Here is a 15,876-nt window from a genome sequence, read left to right on the forward strand (position 1 = left end):
ATAAGTTTGAACTGTTTATTGCAGAAGCAAAACCACATAGATTTATATATAGCCTCAGGATACGCCCATGGTGCACTTTTTTCACTCCACATATATGCCTTATCACATCCGTAATTAATTTATCACCTCGCATTATCAGTTTTGCACAGAAAATTGTACTCCGCCGCATACAAATTGGCAGAAGCATCACCCACACACAAAGCTGATTTTTCTTTATGTGAAAGGTTTCCAATAAGAGACTCACCTGTTTACTCTTGCTCCTGCCCAGAATACTTGCCTTTTCCAGACGAGGTTCACACTTGCACGTGTTAACATGGCTGACCAAATTGACATATTTATCTTTGTTATTTCCTACCTTTTTGCGATGTTTCCCAAGGCGTTTGTTGATGCACCTCCCCGTTTGCCCTTTATAGGACATTCCACAGGTCAGTGGTATATACAGCGGATGAAGGTACGCTGATGTTTTATACTGCACCCAGGGCTCTCAGTGCCACAAATACGGGGTATAAGTTTCTTCAACTTGTTTGGGGCTGAAAAAAAAAACATTTACAGATTAACATTATTATATTATTCTAATCGAACTTTCAATAATGTTACATGATCGACATATCACTAACATATTAATAGTTTAACATTCCAAATAAACATTGTTTTAATATAGTTTTCTAAGAGTAATTATAATGTTTGAGACATAACTATAAAACTACACCACAAATATAGCAGTGACTGGAGTTCAGAACTAACTTTCCCCACTTTTCTTACAATGAATGAATGAGCTTTAGAAAGGGAGGCTCAAGGGAAAAGTAGGGGTCTATTTATCCATGAAGGGACGGCATAATGTGGTCTAGCCACACTTTACACTGCTTTGTAGAGGCCACTTAGCATATTTGCCAATTAATATAACGATATTATTTTTTTCAACTAGCAGTATACTGCAAGGTCGCGCTTCATTAAGACCTCGTTGGCTTTTTAATTACTTTAGTTTGAAGCCACTGCACGCCTTCGGTCCACGCGGAGAGTTTTCGGAGCTCTTCGCCCGCGAGCATAGACTAAAGAGATAAAGTACTTCGGCTCTTCAAAGTTACAACATCGCAGTTCATATTCAGAGGCGACCGCCTCTGTGCAGCCTTCAGTCACAAAGGTGGTTAAATATATCTGGACATAGCGAATGAAAATAATATCTGAGCAAATTTGTGAAAAAAATGTGGAACGCTTCACGATTTTGCGTGTCATCCTTGCGCAGGGGCCATGCTAATCTTCTCTGTATCGTTCCAATTTTAGTATATGTACTTTGGAAGTACAAACGTCTTGCTGTCCTTCCGATATATATAGTCAATATTTCGAGTTTGAAAAGAGTAACAGTGACCTTACATCGTGGTTGACAAATTTTGATACTTTTTATAAGCTATTTAAGCTTCTTTTTCAAGAATGTTTTTTATTTTGTTCATATACGTAATGTTTTAAATGCAAAGTTTCAATTGTTTATTGCTATAAGCAATAATAATGTTTTTTATTACTCTAAAAGGTGCATCTACAGCGACTTCGCCGTTGATGAGACGTGTGGCGCCCTCTTCTGAACAGGGCAACAACAATATTACCCGCGCTTTTTGAAATTTCAATGTGATAGCCGCTTAGCACGGATCGCCTGCATTCTGCCTTCTGACGAAAAAATGTTTTGCAATCCAAATATAGAATGGACCGTGAGCTAAAGACAGAAGCATCGTGGTCAGAGGGATGAAAATTCAGAAAGGTTAACTAAAGGCAATACCAACACATACCCGGTTTACAGTTCACTGTACCCGGTTGATGGTTTGATGGTTTCGAAACTCACTGAATGTCGCTTCGTTTTCTCATTTTACAAGCTCCTTGAAGGCCCATAATCACCATCGAATTTTTGCTTGTTGTGTTCGTGAAAGATTACAAAATTACCGCAAAACGCGTCTGTAACGGTGTAAAGGTCGCTGTAGCAGCTTCCCTAGGACGGCCGTCTGCCAGCATTGTTGACCGCGGGCATCCCCCGGGGGACCATGAAGGCATGCCTTTATACACATGAAGTACGCATATGCCTTTGTACGCATGATCACTAAAAAGTAATTTTAAACAATTTAATTACTTCTGAGGAGTAGTTACAATTTAATTAATCCCTTTTAATGAGCGGTAATCGATAATGTAATTGAATTCAAGTGGCGCGATTTCAAGACAGTAATCAGTAATGTAATTCAACCATATTTATCAAAAGTACTTTTGCCATGCATGGTGAATAGTATACTTTCTCGAAACCAAATCGAACACGAGTTGTCTAGCTAAAACCGAATCAAACACGAACCGAACATTCGTACGGATGTTCAAAACAGCCACCTCGTTGTACACGTGACTGCCGTCTCGCAGTTTCTCGTTATGGATGAAGCGAGTCGGCCGGGTCCGTCTGCCGTTGGGACGGTTCGTAGACGGCGGGCTGAGTCTGATCATCCGCTAAGTATCATGCTAAGTAATCATGCTAAGTATTTAGCACCAGGTAGGAAAGTTCAACGTGCCAAGCTAGCGGCAGAGACAGACGAAGAGTGGGAGCGTCGACTGGCTCAAACGCCGAAGGGCAGCAGCGAAGAGCTTTGGAGGCAGCCGCTGCTGCTTCTGCCTCCGCCACGGCTTCGGCGACGGCCGAAGAGATTGACGCATAACCACGCATAACAAACTTAAGCTTTCGCTTGCATAACCGGGCTTAGCCGAGCTAAGCCGCAGCCATTTTTCTGCCTGAGAAAACGCGCCCTCTGCAATCAATGAGTAATATACTGCTTAAAATGCTCCCGATTATGCGAAAAAAAGTGTACGTTAAAGGGCAAGGTTAAGGCGCGAATCCTCTCAACGGTTAGCCGGCCTCCCACTAGGGAGTATGGCGACGTATGAATTTCATTGGGCCGGTCGACCGGTGCGTCGTGGGATCGGAAGAAGGAGCTCATGGGACTTCGGTTTTCCCTCATAAAGAAGCTGACAATTTATATAAGACAAAAAGTTACAATGTTAGAATAACAAAACAATGAGGCACGCCCGCCGCGGCGGCTCAGTGGTCAAGGCTCTCGTCTACTGAGCCGGAGTACCCGGGTTCGAACCCGACCACGGCGGTCGCGTTTCGATAATAATAATTGGTTTTTGGTGGAAAGGAAATGGCGCAGTATCTGTCTCATATATCGTTGGACACCTGAACCGCGCCGTAAGGGAAGGGATAAAGGAGGGAGTGAAAGAAGAGAGGAATTTCGTTTCGATAGGGGCGAAACGCAAAAATTGGCGGTGGTTTAGCTTTGGTTAAACCTGGAGTGACGCGATAGCTACAGCTGGCCGAGTGGAACTTGGTCACGTGACCAAACACGTGACGGACCGCGTGATCAGCCCCGGCGCCACGCCGCCGGCAGCTCCTCCGCACCACGTGACCAACCACGTGACAGCGTGGCGGCGCTGCCACCGCGACGCTGAAGGCTCGAAATGCTACCGTAATGTAGCTATCGCTACAAAAGGAGCCCGTGTGTTTTGCGGCGTGAGTGCATGTTAAAGATCCCCAGATGATAGGATAGGATAAACTTTATTTGCTCTAATTACAAGGTCATTCAGCGGTCCGAGAGAGTTCTTCCATCTTCCTGATGGTGATGTCTTCTGTCTGGCAGGGTTGCTGCCCCTATTCCAGGGCTCCACTGAGGGTGGCTGATCGTCGGGCATGCTGTATGAGCACCCGTTGTATACACGGGTCGCCGCTGGAGAGCACCCTCTCCCACTGTTCCGCACTCGGGTTTTCTACTCTATGGACTGCTTTGTTTTTGCTGCATCCCCATGTAATGTGATAAAGGGTGGGCTTTGCGCCGCACCATGGGCATATGTCCCTATATTGCCCAGGGAACATTTTGCTTAGTATGTTTAAGTTTGGGAAAGTTCTGGTTGTCAGTTTCCGCCAGTGTACTGCGTCATGTTGGTTTATTATGTTGTGGGGTGGGGAATATCTTATCCTCGTTCCTCTATGATAATTTAGTAGATCTGAATACGTCGAGGTCACCGTCATGAAGTCCTCGGGGTCTCCGTCCAAGCCAGCTCGGTTTGTATGCTCTCGAGCGATCTTGTCGACCCATTGGTTGCCTTCAATGTCGGTGTGTCCCGGTATCCAAAATAGGGTGTGTCGGACTCGATTTTTGTTCTGGCCAGCGCGGAGGAGGATCTGGAGCGCTTTGCGGCCAATTCTGCCATTTGTATAATTACGGCATTCTTATTTAGAATCTGTTAGTATTACAAGGGATGCATTTGTGCGGTAGCCCTCCGCGGCCGCTAGAGAAACAGCCAATCTCTTCCCCCTCGGCTACCGTACAATGCCGTGCCGACGCGCAAGTGATTTCCTTAAAATCTGAGCCTATCACTGTCGCTACGACCTTTTACTCTTTCGTTCCTCGTTTCCAAGAATAAACCGCGGCTTCCGTGTAGACCGCGTTCGCCTTGGGTGCTAGGTATTTCTCTATACATATTTTGCCCTGGCGTTTAGCCTGGCCGTATGTAAATCCCCAGACGATCGAAATTATCCCGGAGTCCTCCACTACGGCACCTCTTCCTTTCTTCTTTCACTCCCTCCCTTATCCCTTCCCTTACGGCGCGGTTCAGGTGTTCAACGATATATGAGACAGATACTGCGTCATTTCCTTTCCCCCAAAAACCAATTATTATTATTGAAAGGAGCGCGGATTGCAGGAAAACAGGGGACTGGAACGCAGCCGCATAACTCCTGTTTTGTGATTTGTTCACATGGTTTCTCATGCGCTTGCCTTGTACCGCACTCACGGGATATATATTTTTTTATCGCGCCATACTTTCAAAATAGCAGTTTTTTTTTTTTTTGTTCGCCTTTTCACCATTTTGCGCGCCACTGCCTGTTCCTGCAGTACCGATCGATTATGCGGGTGCCAGACAAGCAAATTTATAGCGTCACGTACAGCTAGTGCATTTCTCCTCGCGAAATGTGACTGTGGCGACAGGGTGCTACGCTGGGTAGAAAAATACCATTCGGGGCCAACTGCAGATAATTCACATACCGAGATTAATATCTGCCGATGACATCGTTCTCCTCACAGACGGCGAAAAAGACCTGCAAGACATGGCAGAATCGCGCTCTGTAGATATAGCAAATATGAAGTTATTCGCAGATTCTGGAAAGGCGCAATAGTACCGGGCTTGGCGTTTGCAAATGATGTCGTGTGCTTAAATACTGCACAGGACAGTCAGCAGGTTTGCCTTGGGGGCACGTGGAAACGCTGCTAATGAAGCAGTTCAAGGTGATATGGGGTGGTCAACATTCGAAGCGCGAGAGTCAAAAAGTAAGGTGCGGTATGAAGAACGGTTTAGGCATATGAATGAGAAACAATATGTGGAAAAAAATGTCAGGTACTCAAACTGATGCAGTATCGATACCACATGGAGGTGAAGAACTAGATGGCCTTCTAAGAAATACGAATGTCGAAGGGAAGAAACTAGTATTAAGACAACCTTGGAACAGAAAGTAAGATCCTCAGAAAATAAAAGAAAACGCTGGCTAAGCCGACGTTGGAGAGTATATTGGACGGCTAAATCCAAGATTAAAAGGGAAAACTTTGTTGACAATTCCAAAGGGAGTGGCTTGAGGACGAATTGTTAGCGGCGAAAACTGGACACCACGGATGACGTTTCCCGTGATGCATGCAAGACAGGGAAACGATAGAGTATATTCTTGTCCACACTCCCCAACCCTCAGTGCACGATGCCGAAGCCAGCGGCCTTCACGCATGACACTCGATTTCGCCCCCCCCCCCCCCCCCTCGCCACATTGGGGGAGGGGTGGAATTGCCGAACTGCGCGACACCAGCGCTAATCCCTTTAGACTCCGGCGACGGCTCGCTGCTGTGCACTTGCAGCCGCCACCACGTGCAGGTGGCTTGTCACCTGTTTCGGTGCGCCAAGGCATGTGGAACTCCTCGTGCAGTGCAGTCCGGGCAATGGCCCTTCTCCGAACGCTGCTCCTGCGTTTCCTTTCATTCGTGACTTTTGCGCACAGATGGAGGTCGATGAGAACGACAACATGCAATCCACAGCACGACAATGTGGCAGTTTAACACGAGGCGTGATTGGCTGCGGCAAAAGATAGCCTATAGTGTCCTCGCGCAGTGGCCAGCGAAGCTGAACTGTTCGCGCAGCCGCGGGCTCGTATTCCGGTCGCGGCAATATTTATTTATGGCTTGCCCAAGGTCACCCTCAAGGTCAAGCTTCACGCTTGCGCACTAAAATAAATCCATCAAATCAACTTAGCCTTCTTGTTTTCTTGCAGCTCTCACTTTTTCTCCAATGCTTCATATAATCTTTTTTTTTTTCTGCAGAGGTGCATTTCGTCTGTGCCTTTTTCGCGAAAATATTCATTTTTCCCCTGCTTTGTCAGCAATAATGCAGACTCCAGATAATTAAGACCAAAACTAATTTGTGCAGTGCATTTAATTGTTCACCTCGTATTCCACCGATGAAGCTCTCAAATCCCTGTTTTATCTCTTGCCGTGCTATGCATGAGGGGCCCGGTGGCAAAATACAAAAAAAAGCAATGAAGCAAAGGTTTAACGCGGTTAAACCTAAGTTGACAAAGCGAGAGCAGAAGGTGATGCGTAGTTATACTTGGCTAAGCTCGGTCTTGCTTGAATGAGTTTTAGGTCAAGTATAACTGCTGCCGACTGCTGCTGTTTTCGCGGCAGCAACGCTCCTTTTGTACTAACCGAAGAGTCTGCAGCGATCGCAAGGCTATGACTCAAGCGCTGCAACACGAGCGCGGCGAGGACGGCAGCACGGCGCAGCTGAAGCGTAGTGACGTCATGGTGGTCACGTGATGCGGCTCGATGGCGGCCATGGAGGAAATGATGGCTTCTCGGTTCCCGGCTCCCGCTTCTCGGTTCAAGGCCGTACGAAACACACACCGAAGAAGCTACGGAAGGGAGTAGTAAAGCTTTCGCTTAAAAAGAGAGAGAGAAACGAAGCCGAGAAGCAGGCGATATGGAGCGAATGGCGGTGAAGTGAGTTCTCACTCTAGCTGCCGACATAACAAATGACTGCTCGTTAGCTCGAATTAATGTGGAATGATATGCATATGGAGTGTAGACAGGACAGGTGTGCTTTGTCCGCCCGTCTACTTCGTCCGCGAGACAGTATCCGAGGGTTTGTGAGCGACGGCACCTTAAATGGCAGCAACATATGTCTGCCTCAGAGACAGCCTTTCTTAGAAGCTGTTTGTACCATGTTTGCTTTCTGAGTCTGTAAAACACGCCGCGCCCGAGTGAAAGAGAGGTTGTTGGCCCAGATCTTGGGAGGAAAGGAAATTTACGAGATACCAAATGTGGCGAGTGAAAATGCTTGTAAATTATTGGTTTGAGGGTCGTGGCTTCTTTTCCACAACCTTTGATTGGCTGAAAGTGTATGAACTTAACCAACTAGTCATTGTCCCCACAGAGGGCGGGGACATAGGGGTTAAAAGAAGTGGTTTTTGGCAGGACTAAAGGCTAGTTTCGTCAGGTTACTCAAGAGGAGTCAGTCTCTGGCTTGTACCTTTCTTTCTGTTGTGTTAGTTGTAAACAAACAGCTAGCCTTTCCCGAAGTTGTCCTCGAGCAATTTGATTTAGCAACATCGAACCTTCAAAACGATTAGCACTCTACTGCAATTAGTCATTAGCATATTCCGCTCTGTACCATCACAGAGAAAATTAAAATCAAGTGCGAGCATTTGTTTTTCATTTCGTTTACTTTCCATTAGTGTCACGCATTCCAGGTGAGGTCGAGCTGGCGGATGCAAGGAACGAAGACGCTAGCAGGCAGAAGCATATTTAAATAGACATTTTATAGTCGACAATGGCAGTGACAGGCCCGCGGCAACTACATGGCCTTCGAAGTCTGCGCAAGGAATCCCTCCGCCGTTTTAGCGAAGAGGTATCCTTTCCCGAGAGGCATGGCTGTCCTGTGCTGGAAGTAATTAACCTGGCTGCTGCTGATGACATTGATCACGACTACCTAACGGAACACTGCCAGAATCCTGCAGCCAATCCTTGTAGCACTGTGTTTGCTGCCCACAGGTCCTGCGCTTATGTCGCTTGGGTATGGAATGAAATTTGTTGAGTTTTGTTTTTTCTTGTCATCGGACGCTGGAACTAATTTGTCGCTGGATTTTATATCTGTAAATCACCATGATGTATTTGTCACTGAACTGAAGCGTTTTTTATAGCGTGTGACGTTTCTTTTCGCGAGTATTACACGTTCACTTGCGCCATATTTATTTCAGAAAAAAAAAATTCATGCCCTGTATATTCGTACCCCCTTCACTATGTAATGCCAAAAAAAGGCCTTTAAGGTACGTGAATAAAAAGTGCGCGTTAACGGTACCTTTAGCAAAGGCTATACACATAGTATCCTTTTGTTTGATACTGTCTGGAAACTCGAAATCCTAAATTTCATTCAATTCTTTATTAAACACTAAGACGAAGCTTATGATTGGTCCAATACCCCGTCGACCAACCTTAGCTCTAACAGCCTTGGGTTCATCCATATTTCAAAGGCCAGATTGTCGCTCCTCAATCACTATGACCTTAACAATTTTGACTTATTTGATTGTTCATATCAGGATATCCGCAAGTTATACACAGTGATGTATAGCTCTGATATTTCCACTACTTAACACTGGTTATACTACAAACTTTGTCTCGTTTATCAAATCCATAACCGTATTGAATTGTTTCATCTGGTTGTATGTAATTATCTGTAACAAATTGATTTCTATATTGTATTTTCCTGTACATTCAGTGTATTTATTCTACACATTTTGTAATTTGATAGCATTTCAGATATTCATTTTTCTAAGAAACTGTTTTGTATTCATTTTTGACGACTGTAAAAACTGCCTTCTGTATTACCTTAGCATTTCCTTTACTTAGTGTGTGCCCTATGGTCTGATAAGTTTCAATTTTTGATTTATTTTACGGTAGTGCTGTTACCGCTCCGAAATTTTTCCATGGGGCTGTGGCCTAGTCAAGCTGTTCTGAAAAACAGCTTTTTGTCACAGTCCTTCTTTCTGTATTACTGACAGAATGAAAATAAAGATTGATTGATTGATTGATTGATTGATTGATTGATTGATAATGAACTGCACATTACCAACCAAAATTTTAACTTTAACCCAACGTTTCGAAGCCTACTCGGCTCCTTCACCAGGGGTGACCGTCTTTTAAGTATGCAGGGAAGGGGGGGGGGGGTGAAAAGAACGACAGCTGGGACGCGAAAGGCGCGGGGGAGGGGGAGGAGGTTTAGGCTGTTAGTCACGCTGGCGCACCGCAGGGAGGTGCTGAATGGCGACTTTTTTTCGTTGCGTTGACGAGCGAAGTCCCTGGGCATATACTGGGGGCAGGTTTCCTTTTGTGCGGTTGATATTGTTCGGGGTGGTTTGGATCATATCTAAACCACCCCGAACAATATCAACCACAAACCATTCGCCTCACAGCTGTCATTCCTTTGACCCCCCCCCCTTTTCCCCTCCATACTCCAAAGACGCTAGCTACTGCCCTCAGTCACCCCTGATGAAGGAGCCGAGTCGGCTTCGAAACGTTGGGTTAAAGTTAAAATTTTTGTTGGAGATGTGCAGTTCATTATACAGTATACATGCCACCTCCCGTCCGTTACGTACGCCTGCCTTTCTGTTGCTTGCCATTTTCTCTCTTGGATTACGAAATAAAATAAAATAAAAATAAAAACAGGTTTAATTTTACGTGCCTCGGCTACGCCTGCGTTGCGTGTGAAGGGCCTCGGGCAGATTCGACGAACGCGCACAACACGTGTACGCGCTATCCTTAGGTATCAAGTTCTTGAACGCACGTGCGCTTCGTGCCAGCTTAGGGTGATGCAAACTACGCCATTTCTGTGTCCAGACACAGTCTTCACATCTCTATGACCATGCTGGGCGTAGGAGTCTTAGTTAAGATAAAAAATTTGACACTTCGTATCCACACCTCTGTGCAGTATAACGATCAAAAAATGGTGTCTGACGTCCGAACAATGGGCGTACTCGAAGCACTTGCACCGAGTATGTCAGGGACAAGCTTCTCCGTAGGGATGTTTCTCATAGGTGTGGTTCCCCACAGCCAAACTTTTAAGGGGTAACCTGCCCTATCGAGATCTTCTCGGGGGTGCTCCTCCTCCGTATAAACGTTCTCAGCGGTAAGCATACCCGTATAAGGAAGCTTCCCAGGAGTAACCTGCCTTGTAAGAAAGGTTTTTAGGAGTAAGTGCCGGCGTCGTCATAGTATTCGTGACCAAAAACGCCCGTGCGGTCCTAATTGAGTGCAGTGCGGCTTCCGCTGAACAGATAGCGCCAGGTTCCTGCACCTGTTCGCAACTGACCGGAAAGCAAGTGTACTGACAAGCTCATGTACACAGTGGGAAGGTATACACCTTTTTCACCGTGTACACGCCGCGGAATACAAAGCGCGCCTTTTCTCTGAACATTTGCGAAGAGGTGCAGAAAGAGCTGGCCAGCACCACTTCCAGTGTCTTTGCCCCGAGATGCCCACAATTAACACTCCAATGAGGAACAGGGCGCGATGGCCGAAGTGAGGTGTGTGTGTGTGTGTGTGTGGGGGGGGGGGGGGAAGGGGGCAGCAATTGCCGCGCGGAACCACCTCCTCCTGTGCACTCGGGCGGTGTGAGAAACGCGTGCGGTTCGGACGAACAATGTTATCGCCGGCCTCGCGAGCGGGCGTGGAACAGCCCGAGAAACGCCGCCACCGCCGTTATCTCCCCGCGGACGGCGTAGGACGGGAGAAGCATATGGCTCGCATCGCTTGCAGGTAGATAGATAGATAACGGCGGCGATGCGGAGACAATAGGGGCCGGGATCACGGGGGGCGTGCTGCGGCGATTGATTCGGGGGCGACAGTGAGCAGGAGTCTCGGATTGGGGCCGTTCATCTCAGCGTGGGTTAGGAGCCTGCCAACCTTTAATCGATCCGGTTGCACGGGCTATAGTGCTGCGAACAAGTGGGACTGAAATCCCAGCCTTCTTTACAGCAGGTCGTCTCACGCTGGTGAGTACACTGCGCGGACAGTCTCACTTTTGAAGCTCACCTTGGTCAATGTAATCGCTGTTTTACTCCGTTACTGTCCCACATAAGAGCTGCAAGAACACCTTCCACGTTAAGGTACTCATTTTTAACCATTCAATGCCCTTCGCGTCGCGTACGATACATATATCAACCAAATGTCGGTATTTTTTTTTTGTGCTCGCAGAGTACCGCTAATTCCTCCCAGTGTTAAGCGGACTGCATGCACTTCCAAGTGTATTTATGAAAGCAGCGTAAGTTTCAGCTAGGTGCCAGAGATCCAGGAGGCATTCTGTAAGATTTTTCCGCTGCAAAAGCTTACCCCCCCCCCCCCCCCCCCCTATCCTTCGGCGAATCAACCTAAAATATCCACGGGCGTAGCTGCGTAATATGACTGATACTGGAATAAGGTTCGTGAACCATTTTTTTCGTTTTCAGACGTTTAGAAACAAGCACATTTTGCCAGTTTTATAGTTTAGTAATGAATGTCTAAATACATATTGGCCAATTTTCATTTTATTATTATTCGCACATCTGAAATGTGCAGCTAGGCCACCACCAACGAAATACCGGAAGCTCTAAGCTTGTATCCCACATTTTCGCTGTCTCACTAATCTCTATGCACACGTTCAAGAGGCTTCCTTTCGTATAGCTTGCGAAAACATCCTTCGACCATTCGTACCACGGGTCTTCCAGAATGCGGGTACTCGGGCTATGCTCAAGAGGGCGCCGGTGTCGGATAATAGAAAGACGTAAAGTTGAGGTACATGCACAGTGAAGAATTCGACCACGAGCTGGCGCTGCTCTCGACTGAAGGAGAAATGCGGACCTAGGCTGAGTCAAGACGCCCCTGGGCCCAAGCAGGCTGTGCATGTGGTTATAATACTCGCTTCAATGACACGCTGCACCGTACAGCTGTGTTCATATACGCACAAGACCCTCCCCCTCCCCTCCCCCCCGAATGATACCTGAATGCTGGTCATGTCTTAACGATTACACCATTGTACACATAACTGCGGATGAAAGCGATGACACACTAATACACTTCTCCTGTGTGCATGTGTCATTGTATGAAGTATGAATTATGGTGACTGCATATTTCTCTGCGTTGCTACTAATTTTGCAAAAGGGAGGATCATGTTGGGCCAGTTGGTTCGTGTGTGTTGCTTCTCTCTATCTTGTCCCGTTTTTCGCGCCGTTTGCAGTCTTGAAATACTATTTTTGCCCACAAGATCCTGAAATTATAGTGCACTTTTCGCTTATACGCATTTCTTTTTCATGTAAATTCAGCGATCATAAACGGGTTAATCCAATGCTTAAAGTCTACGCATCGGGCCTCAATTTACCTTTCATTTGGAAGGAGGCGGGTACGTTACATTTAGTTTGGTTTAATGCATCGATTTGCATGTGTCAGAGCAACACAGTGGGCTATAAGGGTTAGACCGCTCAAATGACACCGAAAAAAAATTAAAACGTAATGCGCCGAATTCAGGATTCGAAGTTGGGTTTTAACCGTGAAAGATCAGTATTCTTGACATGAGAGGCATAAATAGCTGGCTGCTGAGTAGGAGTTACACTCAAAGAAGATTGGAAATTAATCAAGTGGAGAAGTCAGGGGCATGATGAGACAGTGGTATTGTTGGATAAGAGCCCAGTTGTACGATCATGAGGGCTACCGCGACGATTGAGCTGCAGTTTCGTGGCTGCCATCTACACAGAGACCACGTGACACCTCGCCCTCTCACTGAACTCAGTGCGTCAACTCAACGATAACATGTCAGCCTAGTCCTTAGAAGTAAACTTCCACTTGCGTTTCCGTCTGCCGGCTATCTCATTTAACCTGAGATAGTTTCTTAATGACGATAACAATTATTTATACAAGCGCAGCTCGAAGTATCACTATTTGTACGTTAATTACTGGTAAATAGCAGCTGAAATAAACACAGAAAAAAGTCTGCCGAATTTTCAAAAAATAAAAACCGGGAAGTCCAACCCCTAGCTATGGGCTGTAGTGAAGAGTTGCGGATTAACTTGGGCCCCACACATGGTTCCTTAATGGGCGCTGTATACGTAGCTGAGATCGAACCTGCGGCCTTGAACTGAGCAACCGAACGCAACAGCCATCACTAAAGCCCAGTGGCAGTTAGATGGTTCACAACATCAGACGGCGAATATCTCTTACTTGCCTTTAGAACTAGGTAATGAATCCATAGATTTCTGCGGTGGTTTACAAGGGACGCATGTTTACTTCGTTATATCCATCATTTCGTAACAGGCGTATTGTAATATCGAGCTTCGCGTATATATGTGAGGATAACATCTATAGCCAACGCAATACGGCCGTGATTGCCACTGACAATAGGTGCAAACGAGTTATGCCCGACACAGTACACAAGTATATGCAGAAAAGCCTTGTCCTCCCACGAATACGTGCACCTAGAGTTTTATTTAGTGACTCTAGGTGAACCGATCAAAAGATGCACATATTTCGCAATATTGTGAAAATTTGAATAGAACGGAAATCAAGCACACTCAAGAACACTTTTATAATAAACTGCACGTCTCCAACCAAAAATTTTAATTTTAACCCAGTAATATCCCCAGGGACTTAGCTCTTCAACTCAACGAAAAAAAGTCGCCATTGACCGCCGCCCCGTAGTGCGACAACGTGACTAACAGCCTTAACTCCCCTCCCCCACGCCTTTCGCATCACAGCTGTCGTTCCTTTGACCCCCACCTCCCCTCCATACTTAAAAGACGCTAGCTACTGCCCTCAGTCACCCCTGATGAAGGAGCCGAGTCGGCTTCGCAACGTTGGGTTAAAGTAAACATTTTTGGTTTGAGATGTGCAGTTTATTATAAGTCTTCAAACCCAATCAGACAGGCTAATCTGTCAAAATGTTTAGTTTTCACTCTAGAACACGGTAATTTCCACGCTTGCATTTTTGTCAGGACAGAGGCGAGTCCCGCAGCTATTATCACCTCTGTCAGGACCCCAGCACTTCAACTGAACGAGCGTTCGTGCCCTGCTCCTATTGGCTGTGAGCTGTGTCATGTATGTAGTATACTACTGCTTGACAGGCGTACACTATAGTTTTGGTGCTCACGCTGCGATTAAGGGCGCTTTCTGTGTATTGTTGTTTTTGTTTCTTCGAAATTTTAACTTTTCTCTGCTCTGCCGAAAGAGCAATGCCCAAGTAATAACCGGTACTCAGCCGGTATTGTACCGTATACAGGAAGAAGCAGAAAGTGAGGTGGTAACTTCCACTAATGCATGCATCACTATCACCCTGGAATGAATTACACAGAATAAACCGCGAGTGTGCACTGCGCGTAGATGAATGGTAATGAAAGGCTTCCTGCGACCCACTATCGCACAATATCACTGAGGACAGCGATACTCCGATAAAATTGTTACCTGCAATGGTGACCTAAATATTAGATAAGCCCCAGCCACCGCAAAACAACTCACCACTGGCATGGCAGGCTACAATGGACCATATCTTTACCGTAAACTGTGGAAAATACTAAAGAAAACAAGTAAATAAATGGGGCATGTTGCAGCTAAATACGTATTGGAAGATGGAAATATCCATTCATCGCGTGCACATCGACCAAGTCTGATTAACTTTCCAAGTGATCAACTACTGCTCACATGCCATACCTGGTGTGGCGCTTGGCGGCTGAACCTAATGTCGTGGGTTCGAGTCTCGGTTGAAATGGTTATGCACCTTGATATCGGCGAAATGCAGAAGGCACCCGTGTGCTTTGTGATGTCAGCACACGTTAAAGAACCCCTGGTGGTCCAATTAATCCGGAGCCCTCCACTACGGCGTCCCTCATAACCCATGTGTGACTTAGGGATTTTGAACTCCGGATGCCACCACAAATTAAGCGACCAATAATTGCTTAAGCCGCGAATTCGTTTAACCTGTAAGTCTGCCGGTGTCACGACAGCATATATACCGAGCCAGAAGCGTGTCAGCTTAAGTTTCTGCGTCGGCTAGCCTGGCGATACCTTCCATTTATGAGCAGCCAGTCTCTGGTTCTAATCATTTGCTGAGATTTGTGCTCATGCGGTTGGTTCAGTACTTATACTCGTCAAATTGTTTTTGTTTATTCCAAATTTACAATTTGTGCGGTGTATTTCGCAACCAGTTGAGAAGTACAAAGTGACAACACAACCCAGGATGCGAAAGAAAGGAAAAAAAAAACTTGGTATGCAACAAAAGAGCGTTGAGAAACACGGTAAAGTTAAAAGGTAGGAATGCAAATTAATGTAAATGTGTTTGAATGTAAGCAATCAATCGATCAAACTAATTGATGAAGCACTGGCGAAAATGAGGATTCAGCACTACCAATCGACGCCAGCCACATATACTAACAGGAGAAGTAACAACCTTTCACCTGCCTTCCAAAATGCTGCTGAACGCTGCCGCGCGTACCGTTGGCAAGTGGACGATAGATACACTGGCAGAACAGTTGCAGTAACGCACAACTAGACCGTCTTGTAATTAATAATAAAAAAATATGCGTAAACGATGTTACATACGACCTTGTCTTTGAGTATCAGTTATTTTCAGCAGTATGTCATTAGGCACCTCAAAATTCGTGGGAGTGCATGTACTACCACAATAAAAATAGCGACATCGGGAAGTGCAGCTTTTAAAATTTTAAGCACGAGGTTAGAGCTAAAAGCCAGATAATCACCGAAAGCAGAGATCGAATTATTTCCGGAACCAATTTACTTCAGCCCTCTGATT

At 46.0% G+C, this 15,876-nt stretch overlaps 1 protein-coding gene and 1 non-coding gene across 2 annotated transcripts in view; one reads left to right on the top strand and one right to left on the bottom strand.

Moving 5' to 3' along the window:
• Positions 1 to 1,198: 1,198 nt before the first annotated feature.
• Positions 1,199 to 1,301, bottom strand: LOC144108905 (U6 spliceosomal RNA). The gene has a single exon (XR_013309545.1). It is a non-coding gene; the product is annotated as a U6 spliceosomal RNA (small nuclear RNA).
• Positions 1,302 to 10,773: 9,472 nt separating this feature from the next.
• LOC144107475 (uncharacterized) overlaps positions 10,774 to 15,876 on the top strand; it is a 48,338-nt gene continuing 43,235 nt past the window's right edge. Inside the window, exon 1 of the mRNA XM_077640489.1 lies at positions 10,774 to 11,098. The gene's annotated coding sequence lies outside the window, so the exon portion shown is untranslated. The remainder of the gene's footprint in view (positions 11,099 to 15,876) is intronic.

Source organism: Amblyomma americanum, chromosome 10 (assembly GCF_052857255.1).
Source record: "Amblyomma americanum isolate KBUSLIRL-KWMA chromosome 10, ASM5285725v1, whole genome shotgun sequence".
Taxonomy (NCBI): Eukaryota; Metazoa; Arthropoda; class Arachnida; order Ixodida; family Ixodidae; genus Amblyomma; species Amblyomma americanum.